We start from the raw sequence: 12,811 nt of genomic DNA, 5'->3' as shown, positions 1-12,811 counted from the left end.
CATTGCACAAACCAGGAACAGATGCATTACCTAATCTGAACCAAGTTCCCTAAAGTGAAATGCAAATAAACTACCTCCCTCCTCTAAATCATTGCACAAAATCTTACTTTTCTCACTTACTTTAAGCTCTTGCCCTTCTGCCTGAACTCAACCTGGAGCAGGGGCACACAGGGTGCAGACATCAGGTAACCTCCCAAAGCACCCCACAAACTGCAGAGCCGCTTAGCTCTTGGAGACCTGTTGGAAACACAGCAAGGACCCGTGATTTTACCACGGAGGCAGCATGTAGCATCCCATGCACGTGGGCTTTCTCCAAGAGTCAGAACTGGAGGCTCTGAAGTCTCCACTAATAAAGGCAAAACCTGCAGAGCCCTGAGGAGAGCAGTTCTCATGAGATCACACAATCCCTCATGTCCTTGCAGCGGTTTCAGAGTGCAACCTACATGTGAATAACCTTAAATCTCCATTTAATATAGCAAGAAGAGAGGAGTGTAAGAAATAAGTTGAATTTGGCAAGGCAGACCAGCTACACAAACACTTCAGTGCAGTTTCTGTTGGAGAGCAAGGGCTACAAACACTGCTCTACCTGAGCAGAGGAGCAGAGTACTTTTCATGTTTGCTGGTCTTCCTGTTATAAAAGACTGCTTTCATAGTCTAACTGAAAGACCTGCAGAAACTATTGGTGAAATGGCACCTAGTAAAAATGTGGGATTCAAAATCTGGTTGATCTCATGATTGCTAGTGCATTGCCTGTTCAGTTGCAGCTTCTGACTCCTCTGCAGTAAATCTCTGTATGACTGAAGGGTTTCGATTTTCAACCGATGGGGGAAGTTTAAAACCCAACAAGAAATAAAGTTCTCACTGACATTTAAGCAAAGTTTTTTCTGTTGTTTTTTGGGTTTTTTTAATTACCTTTTTCTGCTTAATGAAAAATTTTATTATCACTTTTCTGGGATTTCAACTTGGCTGCATTTTCCTGATACTGCACCTTTCTGCTTTGAGATCTGGATGGATTTGGGGCACTACCTTGTTTCATTCAAAAAATCCTGCTTTTCATGAATTTAAAACTTGACTTTATTTGGCATCAAGTGGCAGTTCCTCTGTATAGCTCATACACTGTCTAGGCTATTATTGTAGAGTTTGTCTGTGTAAATAGTATTTTACTGCACATATTAGAAAAGAAGGACATCACCTGAAAAATGCATCTCCAAATAACTACAGACTCAAATGACTAGTTGCCCAGATCAGACGGCTCCATTGTTCTAGGCAGAGGGATGCAGGAAGATGGACTAAGAAAAGATCTGAGCAGCCTTTTTCTTTCTCTGATTTCATGTCTCTGGGATAGATACGGTCACCAATTTAGTGGGAAGGAGCCAGCACTTTGTCGTCAGAATAGCCTTCCTGCTAAACCAAGCAGACATGATTCTTCTTACACAGAAATATCAGCTAGAATAATCTGTTTTTAAATATTTGGTTCTCTGGGACACAAATACCTCTGGGCACACCTGAAAACTCCCAGCCTCCCCCCAGTTCCTGCTAGCACTGTGCATGCCCAAAGCACAGCAAAGAACAAGTAACTACTGACACATCCAATGTCACACCAGCAAACGGTGACAGCGAGTGGGACAAAGCCCAGTGCTGCCTCTTAGTGCCCTCGTCACAAGCCAAATTAATTCCATTAAGCACTACAGCATACATTCCAGCAGAAGTGCCTCTAATCGCCCCTTTGCATTGCTAAAATGCCCCCATGGCCCTGGACTAGAAAGGGAGCACTTAGAAGGAAACAGCACAAATAAGACCCAGTAGCTGATTTCTATCCAGTCCTCACAAAGGACCATATGCTGGATAAACAGATTATTTCAGTCATGTGTTGAGAACTGTGTGAGAAGATCAGGATTCCTGAACACAGAAGCAAGGTTTTAGTTGCAATTATGTGAATATTCCCATAGGTTCCCGAGCAGCATGTCTACTGGCCATGTACTAGGCTTTCATCTTCCAAAGACATCCAAGTACTGTACTTGCCTTCTTTTGCAGAATTTCATTACCAGATGAAGTATGATTTGTATAAGACAATAATGTTACATATTTTCAATCCTTAGAGCTATAGGCTGGACCCAGAAAGGTGAGCATCTCAGCCTCAAAATGACTCATCTCCAAATACAAAACCGAGTTAATTTTTAAGAATGAAACAATGCACTGTAGAATGTGTTGTGTATATTCTAAAAAGTCTATTACAATCATAATACAAAAATAAAATTGTAACCACCTAAGAGCTATTTGAAGGCAAACATGATTAAAGCATTTTTTTCTTCATAAGCACGTATTTCACATCTTCCAAAGAACATTTTATACATGTTCATATACAAAAACAACATATCTGTTGTTTTTAATTCAGTGTTACTCCCAAAAGGCATCTTATATTGCACAAAATTTGAAATTTGCATATAGCAATGTCTTTCGTTTAATCACCTCATGATTTAAGAAATCTGAAAGTTAGCACTGAAACTGTACACTCAGATTTCATAAACTACAAGACAATTGTATGAATACAGGCACAAATGCTACATAACAGCATATAGAATACGCAGTTATATATTCAGATTCGTAAAACTAATTTCACAGCTGCTAATAGTCTTTGAATGTAAGACATTTCCTCATACACTGAGATTTGCAACTGCTAAACATTCTGAGGAGATAAAAAATTCCTTGTCCTCAGAAAGTTTAATGCTGTATGTTAATATATGTTATTGCTCTCTCAAATCTCTTTTTTTCATGCTCTCCACTTGTTTTAAAGGAGCAGGAGAGATACTGGAGAGGAGAGTAGAATACACTTACTAAGTATTACAAGAGTTAAAAATGTGCAACAAGGGAAGGTGCTAACTGCCACTTTGACAGCAAAACAATTGTTCCTGCGCTGAGCATTTTTACAAATGAGAGTCTTCTTGGGACTATTAATTTAGGATGCAATCCCATCACTGCTGAGGTCCAGTGAAGTTTTGCCACGGACTTAAAAGGGACAAGACTTAACCCTTGGTATAGATCCATTCAAGTAGTGATAAACATATGGCAGAAGAAAAATACATGAAATCTTTTAAAAGATGTGAGTTATGCAAGATTTGGGGAACCCTATTTTTTCCTTCCAGGAAGTCCCTGACTCTCTGTTCAAGCAGTGCCCTTTTCTAAGATTATTTCATCTCCATCCCCTCACTCCGCAGAGGAAACAGTCAGGACTCACCTGCTTTCAAGGAGACTATTTTGGCTGATGCAAACAGCTTAGGTATTGCACTAAGGAAATAACTGTATTGCAAAGAATTAGCTCTGTGGCTGCCTTCAGTTTTCCTCTCTATAAACTGTGATGAGCAATGGGCAGTAAGCCCAGACCCCACGTTAAGCAGCATGGAACAAGTTATAGACCATATGGAGAGAAATAAACTACCACTTCATACACAGGATATCTATAATGCTTTTTCGCTTGAGTCAGCTAATTGCACATCCGCAAATCAGCACATTTATAACAAATGGAGCGTTATGATATCATGGGAAATTTATTTAATATGATCAAAGTTTGCCAGAAAAAGTTCCTCTGAAAGTATGAAAGTACCTAAGAGTCCTGACTGCCTGGGACATTTTACAGTCCTTATTAAACAAACATTTCCATGTTGTTTCATGGCAGCCAGTGGTGCAGAGGGCTGTATCTTCTAAGCCTCCATGTCAGCAATCTCACTGCAGCCACCAGCACGGGCATCTCCTTGCTGCAGGTAGAAGGCACCTCCTCGCTTATAGTTAGAACCAGCCACACCACCCACACCTGCTCCAGCAGCAGGTAAAGATCAGGTACTGCTGCCGTCAGTAGCCTCAGATAAGGCTTATGATCTCCTGTCTTTTCCAGAGGCTGAGAATTAGAGAGTATAGACTGTTACAAACTGTGTTCTGTATGGCAGATTTTAAGACGTGTACTTAGCTTTTCCACCTAACTTTTTTATGTTAAAGCAAAGCAATGACCTTGACCTAAAGAGCCATTAGCAACAGTCTGAGCATAAATATAAACTTACTTGGGGTATCAGCTGAAAAACATTCTCATATTTATGTCCCCAAGCATACGCTGTTCCCCAATATTGCTCCACAGCAGACATGTTTTCACTTTCAGCCTGCATTTTTCCTTAGACTTTAGTAAACGGATTATCACAAGTAGTTTCAGCAGCTGTAGGCAGTGGTCATTTGAACTGCATACATTATTTTTTGTAGCTCCAAATTTATGGGGACATCATATCAATTTCTGGGGTTTGGATTTGCGACAAGAAATACCAACTTTATCATAATCTCCAAGAGAGATTAGGAAGCTTCTCACTCAAAACTAGCACTTGCTCATTTCTAGTACTAACCTTTGTTATTTAATGCTCTCCACTACCAAGTAATGTAATTCAAACATCATGTTTTACTGAACAGATAAGATACTTGCTTCATGAAACACCTCTATAACATGTTGTGGGCACCATAAGGCAGTGGAAGTGGTTTTATCATAAGTCGTTTAGAGGCACATGGATGGGTGAGGTACAGCCTAGCAGGTGTGAAGATAAGGAGAGGTTTTGAGATGTAAGAGATGCTGGAGTGAAGAGAAGGCAGGTGAAAACAGCTTAAGAGATTGGAGGGGAAGAAGCTGACAAAAAATGATCAGAAATGACATTTAGCCGTATTTTTATTACTTGCAGTTCTCTAAAGGCATGTACCTGCCTGATGTTTGGGTTGCCAGACTGAGAAGATATTCAGTGGGAAAGCACTTTTCAAGACATCGACACCATCCCTTAAAAGTCAGGGCCCAAAACACAGTAGCAAAGTGAAAGCCATGCTGTGCAGGATGGCTGCAAAAGCTGGTGATCTCTACTCCTTAGGGAAGACAGATGAGCTAGGATGGCATTTGTTGAGGTCATAGAAGGACAAGAGACTAGGTCTACAACAAGACGAAGAATGCCTCGCCTTGTTTCTACATTTGTTTCTGATATTTGTGCTTCTCAGAATAGGACAGGTTGGAAATAATAGTTGGCTTCTGGAACAGGCAAACTTCAACTTGCAGAAGGATCTCTCAAGGTGGAACGGGTACAGCCAATAGTTTTGTCGTGTCAACTCACCACATCTTTCACTACTGTGTAACACACTGTGGTGCACACACACAGGGAAGCTCTCTCCTGTAAGAACAGTAGAGCATCCATATTCCTTCCAGCTTCATGTCTTATAGTAGATAAGTATTAGCTCTTACAATAATCCATTATAACATTTAACAGGATGCTGAGCTAGTTTTGCATGACTCAATACCTGCTCTATCCTTGCAGAAGTGGATGGAAAAACTCCCATTAGCAATTTCAGCTGCAGCAGAAACTTATCTTTTATATCATCTGTGTCATCAGGTCAGGCAGTAAAACAACGTAAATGATACTGGGCTATTGGAGCCTCATCTTAAATCTAATGTCTGCACTGATGGGCAATGAATGTGGCCTTGATATTTGCAGATATACTTCAGCCAGGAAGAATAAGAAATTACGCCTGGGCACAAATAAGTCTGTACAACTGAGTCATAGTATGTATTTAGATTAAGTAACTTCATTCTGATAAAAAGTGAACATTGCAGGTCTGATCATTTGTAGCTTGTCATCATGGAAAAGATACAGTCCCCTTCAAGGTGGGCATAAAACAACACCAAATGTAAATAAACTGTAATCAAAAATCTGTATATTAACATGCTGAAATCAGTGTGTGGGGGAGGTCCCTAAATTTCACATGAAGAATAATTTTCAGATTATTTTAGTATAAAGAAACACAAGGAGAGATAGTGAATGGAGGTGTGCAGTAAGCAAATCCTTTGTCCAAAACTACTGACAATATTTAACAAAACAAAAATTATCCTGGCAGCCCCTTTCTTTCCCCCCTTTCCTCCTTCCATTATTTCTTGGCAAAGATTTGTCCTCATTGCCTGGCAGATAAAAATATTTGATGAGTGCCAAAATTGAAACAGGATCCCTGAGCACATTTGTCCACCAGACTTGTTTGCATGCAATGTTTGGGATTTTGCAAGATGACTATGTATTTTTCTAAATCAAAGTTGCACGTTGTTTGCAATGCAGAAGACACCAAAGAGGATAGGAAAAACTATTTCAAATAATGACAGAAGTATTCTTGCTTTCCTGTAATTTGCACCCTTTTCCCCCTAGCAACCTTCCTTACCTCTTCTAAAATGATGTTCTTGACTTTGATATGTCCCCTGTGACATTCCCATCATGCAGAGACACCATACAGTGCCACTTCTCAGGAGTTATGTGTCTGCTAAATGGCCAGCTACACAACACATGCAGGGTGGCAGCGAGGGGCTGGTCAGCCAGACCATGTGCTGCCTTTACCTCAGAAGGGTCTCCGGTTTGAATCATTCTCCTCTCCATCCACTTGCTGAGTCTCACAAACCAGTGACTTTTATTCCTCTGTCAAACTAGGCTGACACTTCAGAGTCTGCGGGTCAGCTACTGGGAAGGTGGTAGAGGGAAGGAAAAGGATGGGACAGACAGTAAGGTGAAGCAACTGCATAAGCCTTATTTCCTTAGAAAAGCAAACTAAAGAGAGGTTGGTAGTGAGGGCCTCCAAAAGAACCGCTGCTCACCTCACCAGCTCCTCCATCTGCAGCCAACGACCACCAAAGCCTCCACAATGGCATGCACAGTCCCTTTTAAAAATCAGCTTCAGGCTATTGCCAAATACAATATTATTTCACCACTGACGTTTATATGTAATAGTATCCAGGACTAAACTTCTACTAAAAGCACTTCAGACAGTAAATTGAGGCATTTTGGCTACACTTAACCTGTTGCTGATTTAATTAAATCTTATGAAAGCAACCCCCTGTAACAACAAAACCTAAAGGTACAAAAAGGCTGGAAAGCTATCATAAAAGATGCATTGGGACCAGCATGAAGAATGATCATCACCAGTCTCACAGGCCATGTCACAGTTCTTGGAGTTGCCATGAAATTACTTGTGTTCACAACATGGAGAAGATGTTCCTACGGTTTATGATAATTTTCACAAGTCAGAGTTGACAAAGATTCTTCAACGTTTCTTGCAGATGAGCTAAAAAGTCACTAGAACAAACTAGTCTAAAAAAGTCTAAAAAAACTAGTCTAAAAAAGTCTAAAAAAGACAAAAAAGTCTCCAAACATTTTTGACCACACACCTCTATCAGAAAAAACTTCATGCACCCCAATATATATTTCTTTATAAATTATAAACATGTACTACTGAAGTTTTAGTATCTTCTTCCCATACTCCAGTGGATTGTCTCATGCACACCTCGCTTTGGAGACCATTGCATGAAAAGATGACAAATAATACAGACCCTTGTCTGAGCCCCAGAAAGGAAGCAGGTCCTGTAAAATGTCAAGATTTTGTGTAGCAGCATCCTTTATTTCTACTGAGACACAGTGTCCAGCAGAGTAAAATGTATCATGACTGGAAAATTGCTGAGGGAAAAAACCCCAAAAATCTAAGGCAAAGCAATTTTCAATAAAATTTCCAAAAGTGTATACTATAAATTTAAAGTCCTTCTGCCATACTGGAAAGCTGTAACAATTTAAAAGAAGATGGATGGAATGAGTTTTCTTCAAGGTAATGTTGATTAAGAAGAATAAAATCACCTTTGAATAACCATGAGAGAGACTCAGTTATTCTGTGGTGCTGAGCTGTAAAAAAAGACCATATAAATTCCTTTGACTTCAAATCTACACTTGGTAAGTAGTAGCAAACACAGTCACACCTCATAAGAGTGAAAGTTCTTTATAGTTCCTATATTCCACATCTTGTCCTCTCCTTCATATTGGGAATCACAGACTTTTCCCAAAACTATAACTTTCTACTTCTCTGGCATTTTTTTATTACCTAAAACACATAGGTTTTTTTGTCAGCACTTCAGACAGACTTGTCAAAAGATAAGCCTCCCATCCAAAGTTCAACATAAAAGTTTAGCCCTTGAGCCATTATACAGACTAGGAGTGTTCAACAGACTATATGTCAAGATGTGCATTTCATAATAGCACTCTGGTTTTATTATAAGAGCACTGAAATATTTAGAACTGTTCTTTTGCATAACTGATACAATGTTTTGAAAAAAAATTAAAAAGATAACAAAATCATTCACAAGTCAACAAATTACAGAAAGGAGAGGTGGATATAGAGAATGGGAAAAGTTTCAAAAGTAATCATAGACTGGTTTGGGTTGGAACAGACCTTAAATATCACCTAGTTCCAACTCCCTGCCATGGGCAGGGACACTTTCCACTAGACCAGGTTGCTCAAAGCCCCATTCAACCTGGCATGGAACACTTCCAGGGATGGGGCATCCACAGCTTCTCTGGGCAACCTGTTCCAGAATTCAACTCTCCTTTCCTGCTTATGCCTTTCTGAACCTTCTAAAGCTCCACCATCTCCCAAGATTACAAATTCAGGAGGGCTGAGATGTGGTGGTGGAGGATTTCTAAGAAGGAGCAACATCCCACTTGCAGTACACTTTCCACTTGGACGGTGTTAAGGTAGCCCAGTCTCTACAGTAATGCTAATTGCCACAGTCAGGTGGGATCAAAAGGCAAATTCCTCTTTCAAGTGCAGCAACCATTATTTCTCAGCCCCAACAAGAATATGGAAATCAGTATCCAGAGCTGTATTATGGCTATATTGTTAATTTAAAAAACCCCAACCTGCAAGACTTTAGAAAGATTTAATAAATTGCCATAACCTCCAACCTCTTCCTCTACATCCATGCTGGCTTCTCTCTACACCCTGAAGAGCTTACCAAAATCAAAACTGATGCAGAAACCTTCAGTCAGTTCACAGCAGGATCTCTCACAGTGAACTTTGTAATTGGTGTGTTATCAGCTGAGCAATGTTACAGCGTTATTTGGTCTGCTGAAACCAACTCCCCAAAGTACAAACAGAATACAAATCAAGCAAAGCTCTGAATTGTCTCTTGGGCTGCATACTCAGTTTAGCCAGTTACAGCTTAATGGAGAAAACACTGACCTCTCAGACCCCTATTCAAATCCGGCTTGCATTCCTGTGACAGGAGCTGGAACTGGGTTAGGGAGCATTAGTTTCAAGGAACCATTTTCCTAAGTACTGTCTGCATTTTTTGCCATGAGCCTTTTCTCTTCAATATTTCTGCCTTCCTTGCCTGGCTCATCTCTTTCTGCTTAGGCTGACTGGCTTCTAACACCCAGACAATGGTCCTTATTTACTTAATAATACAACCACAGCTGGAAATCAGACCGTGGATTTGGGGAACGCTCGTCTGAAATACGTGATGTGTGAAAACAAAACTTCCCTGCCTCACTCTGAAGGTTATGGTAGCCTGCGCAGGAATGGTTTCCAGCTTCCAGCCCGGTGTTACACAGCTAGTGGACTCTTTATCATTTGTCTGGTTCTCCATCCCTCCCCCATGTCTTTTCTGGATAGAGGCATTTTGCTCTTCAAGACTCCTCCTGCCTGCCCCAGAACAAGAGAAAATGAAAAATAGAATAAAGCCACAAGTATTAATTGGTGTGCCGTACGCCTCATTGCTCTCGGTCTCTCACTGCCACTTAGAGTTAGATTCACACTGTTTTAAAAATTAGGATAAGAATAAAACATGCTGATACAGGAGGCTTTCTATGTCTTGGTTTCCACGCAGGCTCTCTTGGTCGGTGACATGCCTGAGGCAGGTACCGCCAGCCCTTGCCATGCATGCTGCCATGCTCACTGCCACCCTCCTCAGTGCCCAGCTCTGACTTTGGAGTCTCAAGGCACTGCAGTATTTAATAGAAACACCTCAGAAAACAGGCAGAATACTGCTCACACAGCAGTATGTACATCTACGTCCAGCAAACTGGCTGTGGGACCTACCACTCTACTGGGATCTGCTACACCAGTACCACACTTGCTTTGCTAGCTGGTGCTGGGCGAACTAAAAAATCTCATCTTTGGATGAGCATAAGGTTCAGAAAAGACAGGGGTTTGTTGCAAATTTGTTTTACTGGTGCTATTCCATTCTATTCTATTGTATTCTATTCTATTTCACCAGTACCCCTTCAAATTTGGGGTATCAGTCTTTTCAAACCTAGCATCTCTCCAGGATGATCTCAATCACGCGCCAAAAATGAGACTCATGCTTTACATGCACCTGTGCTTGTCTCAGATCACAGACACTACACAAGATGCAATTCAGCAGCCAGAGCCCCTTTGCACGGAGCAGCAGGAGCCACGGGCAGAGCGGAGCCGCAGGGCTCGTGACAGGCAGGCTGGAAACAGTGCAGTACCTGCTCCGCCACAGCAACACTCGCATCTTCAAGAGGGGAGGCAGACCATGGTTTTATCAGAAGGAATTAACAGTGACCTCTTGATTTAGTTGGCTGCATAAACTTACAAAAGGAAAAAGGAGTATGATGGATGGAAACCCTTGGAAGTCTCTGGGAAGTGAGTGTGCTCTGCCAGGATGGGAAGCCCTTTGAAACCAAGGTATGAGGGCAGAGTCTCTCTGTATGGGCCATGACAAACAGCCAGGAAGCAGAGGGCTGGCTGAATGGCAGGACAGAATCAGAGGGGTTTTGTAGGTGTACATTTTCCTTCACTTTTTCATCTGTACATTTTATAAACATTTGCAATTATATATCCACTTCAGATGTTAGAAGTACCATCACTTACATTTTGACATAACCCAGCTTAAGATAAGGTTAGTTTCCAGGTACCAGACTAATATTACGGTGTTCCTCAAGAAAAATTGTGTCTCTGTTTATAACTGTGATGCTCTAATGAGCAGCCAGCTCATTATAATAAAGCGTAACGCAGTGTGCAATGAAGTGTGCCTTCAGAGACACTGCATGGAGCAGTATGAGAGCTAGCACTGCAGGGTGAGGGAGAGAAACAAATGCCTCCTGCTGAGCAGGGTTACCAGCAGATAACCAAGGTACAGCGGGGGTGAGTAACACAGTTATCTTCAGTGTGACCTGTGGAGACGCATGTCTCTAATACAGCAGAGCTCCCCAGCTCATTCCTAAACATAGTGGCCAACTTGGTGGCCATCCATGACCTTCTCCGAGTCTCCTTGGCTCAGGGGCACAGAGAGCATCACTTGACGAAGAGTCAAAATATCCCACAGGTCATACCTGTACCAAACCAGTATGAGCCAAACTATGAAAACTAAGAAACTTATGCATGATCTCCACGTAAGGCTTGTTTTACACCCAAGCAACAGCCAAAATTATTTAATCCTTTTCATTTACAGTATTTTGGTGCACATATAAGGACATTCTTACTCTGAGGAAAAAAAAAAAAAGAGGAAATAATATCCCTTAGTCCTTCAACCTATATTCAGTAAGAAGTGGAAAACATAATTGAAGGACACCAATTGATAGGTCTGTCCTGCAGTAACAAAACCAAATTAAGCCCAATTCAGTTATTTTAGTTCCATTTGGTTTTTAGTGGTAAGACTGGAATTTCTAAAGATACATGAGGTATCACTCTAAAATCCAAGGGAGACTTGGCACCTGGTATCCTCTGCCTGAGCCTCTTTATAGGAGCAGTGTTTATGTTGGAAGTGTGTTGGATGGTTTAATTCCAGCCTACTGAAGAGCCGCCTCCGGGTCATAGATCTGCTGCAGCTAATTTGGCAGAAGCAGCACTGGCTCTTCAGAGAAGGGCAACATAAATCTGCAAATACAGCTCCTGTCTGGGGGAATAAACAGCTTTAATTTTCTGCAGAATGACAGTCACTGAGCAAATGTAAAAAACCAAACCACACCAAAACATAAAACCCCAAAGACCCACGGTAGTAAAGCATAGCTCCTCCAACAACCAGAAAACCTCCCCTCTGCAGAAGGTTCAGCTCCCCTGAGGCAGCATGCCAGCACGGTGCTGGGGGGGGCACAGCAGAAAGGGGCAAGAGACTTTTTCACCACGGCACTGCAAGCAATTTCAGCCATTTCAGGTTCTCACCTACCGATTCAACCTGTGATGAGCTTTTCCCCCACTAGTAAAAGAGTGTTACAGCATCTTGCAGAGATGTTCAGGAGATGGTTTCCTTTCATAGATAACCCTGGGAGAGGGAAAGCACTTGAGCAGTGCTTTTGGCAGGCAGCAGCAGGAAGGCAGCAGGCAGACCCCTCGACACCATCCTCACGTGGAGGAAGCAGCACACCGCAACCCGCACCGCAGGAACCAACTGCAGGCAATTCCTAGGAGAAGGCAGCCCCAGACAAGCAAGAGGTGCCCACCAGTGCCCACCAGTACCACAAGGCTTTGGGCATGCTGTATGGCCCAGGACAGGTTAGAGGGGGAATGACGGATTACTATCCTTTCTGCTCTCCATGTGCTTCAGGTTTGCTCAAGGGTACAGGTGAATGAGGATATAATCTGTAAGGAGTTTACCACACCCACTGTGATCCGTGTGGGGGGGACATGTCATTGCAGGGAAGGGAAAATGGGCAGGAGAAAGGAAGCACAAGTGGCTGTGCCAAATGCTAGCAAGAACGTAAAACCATCCGTTGTCCATCTGTCCTAGGCATTGTTCTTCTATGTGCTTTTCTTTAAAGAGGAAAGATGGTTGTGACCTCCTGTCTACTGCTGGCACTCTTCTTCCAGAGAAATAGCTAGCTGGACTAAAGTACATACAGCAGCTCATGCCTGTGTTAGCTCATTTGACTATTACTCTAAGGAAAAATCCTGCTGTTCTGAAATCTGAGAACTTCCACTGGAGACTCACCAACTACTTAGCCACCAAAACCCAAGATTACAGAAATAAAAATGTTAT

This window comes from Cariama cristata, unplaced genomic scaffold (assembly GCF_000690535.1).
Source record: "Cariama cristata isolate BGI_N322 unplaced genomic scaffold, ASM69053v1 scaffold15594, whole genome shotgun sequence".
NCBI lineage: Eukaryota > Metazoa > Chordata > Aves > Cariamiformes > Cariamidae > Cariama > Cariama cristata.
Note: the sequence above shows the minus strand (reverse complement) of the source record.